Below are 6,607 nucleotides of genomic sequence, written 5' to 3'. Positions count from 1 at the left end.
CGCCCCAGTAAGACCTTCTACCACCTCCTTTGATATTCCAAAATGTGGGTGTGATCCCTCCCCTCCTCTTCCAAACCTTGGATATTAAAATTCACCCCTTCTTTCCTGCCTTATAGAAGGCTTGTTGCGGTGCCAGCTGGGGGCTGCACTGCCCCTCGCCTAGCACACAAATGGAAGAGTGTCCCCTTGTCCCGTCCCCGCAGCCTGTTTGCTCCCTGTCCTCTCCTCACTTCAAGGGCCTCACTCAGATCACACACACATGACTTCCCACACCGGCACACTCCGGCAACAGGAACGGAGCTGCTCCCCACTTGTGCTAGCCTGGGAGGATGCTGGACCCCTCCTTCCAGCCCCACTGTACCTCGATAGGGAACTAACAGCGCGGCTTCGAGGTGTATTGTGCATGAACTGTTTTTATCGTGTTTGTCTTGATCAGCAAAGCAAGAGGAATTCCACCTCCTCAGACAGGACACGACTGCGTTGATGTAAGTGAGGCCCTTCACGTGTGCAACATACTGCAGAAATAAAGGAGAAAGCTCCATGTCTGACCAAAAACAATGGGTTTGAGGTCTGTCTTTGGTGTTTGTATGCTTGTAAGAGTCTCAATGAGGTTAAGCCCCTTCAAAATATTCTTTAGTTTGGAGAACCCGTTTTCCTAGAGGTTTTCTTTTCACAGCTTTATGGATGAGTCAAAGTCATGTCAAACCAGAGAAAATTCCCACATCCTTGAACATGAAAGACTGATGGATGCAATTGTAATATAATACCTTCAGACTACCCTGCAGATATGCCCAGCTAGGTCAGTTCCCAAACAAGTCCTTCCCTGCAAGGACATTTCCAGAAACCCCTCAAGCCTGTTGTTGTTCATGATTTCAATGCTTTTCCCCTGCCAGCGTTAAACCTCACCAGTTCACACCGAAGGAAAGCTCTTGCTCACATGTGTGCTAGCCAAAATCAGCCTGGGAAAGACCAGGCTGTAAGGAAATGGGCTGAGGCACGGTTTTGCCCCAGCCTGGACCCAAGTCCCCCTGAGAGGTTGGTTATGGGACCCTATATCCCCTTGAACCCTTGTGGGGAAACAGACCTCCGACTCTGCAGAGCTCACACTGCTTGACTATATCATGGCCTCTCTAGTCTCTGAAGAAAAGAATAAATCCCTTGTGGGATACTAAATATGTGGGTTCAGGGCCAGACATGCATAGACGTAGCCCTGACAGCCACTTAAAAGAACAATTGTACACGTGAATCTGTGGGAATAAGAACAGAACCAGGCAAGTTTTATTCATATACCCTAGATACACATTCCAGAGGATGCCTGGCATATTTCTTCTCCCAGGTACTAGATATCAGCTATTTTTCCCCAGACATTGCTGACAGTCATTCACAAAGAGCAAGGATACTACCGATTCACTTGAGAAGCCAGTAAATCCTCCTTGTTTACCCCACATGGGAGTTACCAGGGAACAGAGCTCAGCTCTTTCCCATCAATTCCACTCACTGCTTCCATTACTGTTATTACTGTGATTAAAAAGCAATCAAAGAGAAATCTTCTTCCTGTCCTGAAATTGCTGCAAACGTCTCAGTTCCACCATTTAAGCATGAGAAGAGCAAGCTACAAGCACGCTCTGCACTCCTGGACTCTTCAGCACTAGAACAAATAATGGAGCTCATCACCTGAGCAGTCAGAGGCAATGAGCAGGACTGGCCGTGCCGGTGGCATGGGGATGGAGTAATGAACCTTGCTGCTGCAGGGCTAGATGCCTGCTTAGAGAGTCTAGTCAGAGCAGTCCCAGACACACATAATGAACTTCACAGCCTGGAAGTGTGGCCTGAGCTCAGTGCTGCTGCACGCCCAGCTCTGAGGTCAGGCTTCAGCAATCCATCCCAATGAGATCCCTGAGAGAAGGGGGGGGGGGGGGGTGTGCGGGGTGGGGGCGGGGTGGGGTGTGATAGGTCTCTCTGGTCCAGGCAGGACACTTGGACACCCGAAGCTGGGCTGTCATAGAAAGGCTCGGTGACAAAATGTACAGTCAGTGTGACTCAGAAGGAGACGTGAGCAGCTGTGACACCTCTTTAGAGGGTCTGGATGCTGATGAGATCAGGAGAGGTCTTCTCCCTCTTTCACTCCCAGCAATTAGGGGTCAGGGCAGCAGGTCTCATTGAGCCGCAGTGCTTCAGAGCCTGGCTCTGCTGCAGAGATGCAGGGCATGTACCTGTGTAACAGTCTACCTGCCTGTAATCACAGCCTTCTGGTAATCAAAAAGGAGTGACACTGACTGCCACGCAGATAAGAGCAAGTTCATGCTGAATTTTACTAGCAGATCTGTAACTGTGGGCTTCTGAACCAGAACGATGCATGATCTGTGCTAGTCCAAGGGAAACACAGGTAACACAGGGACAGACCCCCTTCCTGGATGTAAATTGGCTTCAACAGTCAGTGAAAAAGCAAAGAAAATAGCTCCAAAAGCTGATCTTCACTAATCACTCATTCAGCTCACTCAATCACTTCTGTCACCACAGCAAGACAGGCAATTGTTTTATCTTTGTGCATATTAACCATAAAGTTTTTAAATGAACAATTCTTCTGGGGCATAAACAATAATAATAAAATCTAATTGCTTGTGAACCTTTAAGATTTTGCAATATTGTAGTGAGATAAATTTGCCACTCTCTTGCGCAAAGATAACACAGAAATAAAGGTTTTGAATTTCCTAATTAGCAAGCATAAAATACAGGGACATGTTCTTAATAAAACTATTGGGATGTTCAATCAAAGATTACAATAGCTTTTGAATTTTCATTGCTAAGGATCTGATCTTTAGACTTTCAGCTTTTCAGGCTACAAACCTTGAAATGATGCAGCTTAACAGAGCATTTCCTCCAGACCATGATGCACTGGACCAGTTCACCGTAGCTCGCAGGGGGACAGATAGAAAACACTCTGTTGCTCAGTACAAGTGAGGCCCATGCCTCAGCAGAGCCATCCAGAAACACTAATGATAAATACAAACCTGGTTCAATATGTTCCTTTTTATCTCAGCTCAAAATCCTCTACTTGGATTTTTAAACAACTCTTAAATAACTCAATAGAAAGAATTTTTACGTAATTCTAAATAGAAAGAATTGTAAGGAAACCCCTTTCAGGTTAATATTTTCCTTATATAAGGGAAAATAGAACACATTTAAGCTGAATAAAACATGCATGGATAGCTGTGGCAATTAATTTGCACATTTTACTGCACTTAAACTAGTAATCTTACACACTTCCATCAACCATACATTTAATCCTGGCTGGCATAGTTGCTATGCACTGTTAGAGAAGGCATCCTGCATGTTACAGTAATGAAGGATTAACATTTTGCCCTTTCTATCACTTGTTATTACAAGATCTTCAATGGTTTGTAAATACAAGTTTTCAACACTTTCTCCCTGGGAAGGTAAGCAAACATAGCCTGTAGTTCCCTCACCAGGAGACACAGGCACAGACCAGAGGGAGCAGCTTCTCCAGAGCTGCTGATGCTGAACTATGTGTTTCAAGGGGGACCCTAAAGCAGACTTTGTCAAACTCTGCCTTACCTGTTTGTTGACTCTCATAAGGCCTAATACAGATGCTTTACAATAGTGTTAGCCAGTCTCCCTTGGATTGCAGTGTTGGACAATCGTCCTACAGCTGGCACCCTAAACCTTGTTAGCCTGACTTTGATGAGCTCTAGGAAGAACTTGACAAGTTCTAGGTGGCTCCAGCCCTGCTGAAGTTGGAATGGGCTAAATAAGCCAACAGATCCTGAGTCTCTGGAAGACGACTCTGCTTTGCTGCTGTCAGGAACTGCTCTTCAACCCCTGCATCAGCAGCATCCATTTGCACTGGTTTTATTAAATAGCACGGCACCAGAGTTACTTGTGAACTGCTTTTGGGTCCCTGCAACTCAGGTGCCACAAGAACAGCATGCACAGAAGATCTTTTTGTGGGATCTTTGAGAGAGACCTGTCTCAGACCCCACAGCAAGGACGTTAGCACTCAGGAGCCCAGCCTTGCATTTTTCTGCTCCAGCATTTTGACAGACCCCATTACCTTTTCACATGCCATTTGGCTGCTGTCAGGAGGAAGAAAGCTTCTTAACAGGGAAACCTTTAAAGGCCACAGCCTGCATATGTGTGCTCTTTATGTGGAGCCTCCTTCAAAGAACAGATTTACTTCACATTTTCTCTTTCCGCTCAGGACCTCCAGGGGACGATAGCTCCATAGACATGCTCTTCTGCCTACTTAAGGATTCTGTGAGTACTTTCCCGTTGCAAATCCTGGAGGATTTAATATCCACTCTGTAATCTACTGGCACCAACAGGCATTATCTAACTAAACCTTAAATTGAAAATGCTAGTCTTTCTATTTTCCCCAAGCAGTTGTGAAAAAGTCGGGTTCTCATAGTCCGATGTAATTTACTCTCACTCTAATTAAAATACACCACTCAGCTCGTCCTGGCAAGGTACTCAGCTGGCTGATGCTGTGAATGTCAAAGGCACAGCAGGAGCTGGCGGGTGAGATAGCAGTGCCCTGGGTCTCCCAGCCTGACTCTGCTTTATCAGACCAGCCTCTATTCAGTTTCACAACAGCAGGAGCAGCATAGGCTGAATTCTCCACTCTGTTTTGCTGAGACTCTGATCAGTCAAGTTTTGGCTCTACTTGGGCTGAGGATTGTCACTGAGGGCATCCAACTCATTGTCCTAATCCATTACCAAAACCTGGCAGCAGTAATCAGCAAGGAGACTCCTCAGTGTTGTGTTTGGTTCTGTGAGTGGTGGGAACTCATCAGTGTCCACAAAAACACTCTCCACCCAACTCACTTCCAGGGCATCTGATGGCAACAAAAGATGGTACCTGGCTGGGCCAGCAAACACACATGACTGGGCTTGCGGTGGTGATGTGGGGAGGAGAATAGGCAAGAGGTACCTGAAATACGCATTTAATGCAGATAGAAAAGGCCAGTGATACAGACGTGTGATGTGCTTCCAAGATAAAGAAACACGTTATCTGTAGTTCCTCCTCCCTCTCATTCATCATACTTCATTTTGGCTAAATCACCGAAGAATAAACACCAAGCAACAATATTAATTTACGATTTACAATTTCATTAGGAAAAAAAGAAAGTCTCAGACCCAATCAAGCTTGTTGTATGTAACGGGTTTCCACATGGGTAGGGTATAGATTCTGCTCTGTAGTAATCAATCCCTATGGATGCACAGCAAATGAAAAATGGAAACTTTTAGGGGGAAATCAGTCAGGAGATGCAAGAACAAAGACAGTGTTAGACTGAATTGCAGAGCAAGTCCATCTGGTTCAGAAACCCTTCCGACAGTACCAGATGCTTCGATGAAGATTCCAGTAGACAGATGTGGGATAAACTGTGTTTAGGGAGAGCTATTTCCTCATGACCGCATCAGTTAGTACTTAGCTTATGTCCCTAATTAATACCACTTTTAGTGTTTTTAAATCCTATTAACTACATATCTGATGTGGCTCCCTATTACTATAATAGCTGAACATCAGCATCAGGCTCCCTGTTGCATTTATTATCCCAACACTTACAAGTATGAATCCCTATTTTATGACCACAGGCAACAGGAGCACAGAGAAGGTGAGATTTGCTTAAGGTCATAAAAGGAGTTTGTAGCAAGGCAGGAACTTGAGGTCTAATCTCCAGCCAGGAGAGGATTCTTTCCCTCAAACATACCTAATCCCATTGTGAATCCACTTGTCCCTTAGCTTAGGAGTATGTGATAGCAAAGAGTTCTACAGTCTAGTCTCATAAAAATACTTCTCTGAGAACAACTGTCGTGCAGACATTGGAAGCACATTTGAAAACCACTCAGCAGATTAAGGGTCTTAGTATTGCAGGGAACACGGGATTACAGCACAGCTCCACCTTTTATCTAAAAAGCCTACATCACTGGGAACCTTGGTCTTGCCAAAGAAGGAAGAGGACATGATGGATGCAGGAATTTCCTCCACCCTTTTTGTTTCAGTGTAGCACATTTACTGGGACAAGAATCACACAGGCTGAAACTGTGTGCAATGCTTAGGAGATGGTGGAACGATAGAATAATACTCATGATCAAAGAAGCAGAGGAACCTAAACAGAGTAAAATTTTTCTGGAATTTAATTAATATGAGAAAAGAAAAATTTACCATCTGACACATTTATTATTTGATACACTTTTAAGAAAAATAATTTCAGGGAGATGTAATAACTGAGTATTCCCAAATCCATTCGCTTCTGCTAAAAGAACGGCTGCACAGGAAGTAGAGGGAAACAATCAAGAACAAAAATCCCATCCCAGCATACTTTCATGTTCAGTAGGCATAAGGGACTTTTGCCCTTCGTAACTAACATAACAACTTTGTGTTTTCATTACTCAGAGAGATGATTAATTCCTATGTGAACTTTTCTAGATGCTCCACTTCCATCAGATCTAACGCAGCAAGTTTCACTGAAATATGTACAATTAAAAAGAGGTCTAGGCCAAAGGACTGACTTAGACTAATGAAATACAAGAACAAGGTCACAAATCTCTGAGTACAAATGAAAATGCAGAGCTCATCCTAGGACAG

Source organism: Nestor notabilis, unplaced genomic scaffold (genome assembly GCF_000696875.1).
Source record: "Nestor notabilis isolate BGI_N333 unplaced genomic scaffold, ASM69687v1 scaffold4452, whole genome shotgun sequence".
NCBI classification, from domain to species: Eukaryota; Metazoa; Chordata; class Aves; order Psittaciformes; family Psittacidae; genus Nestor; species Nestor notabilis.
Note: the sequence above shows the minus strand (reverse complement) of the source record.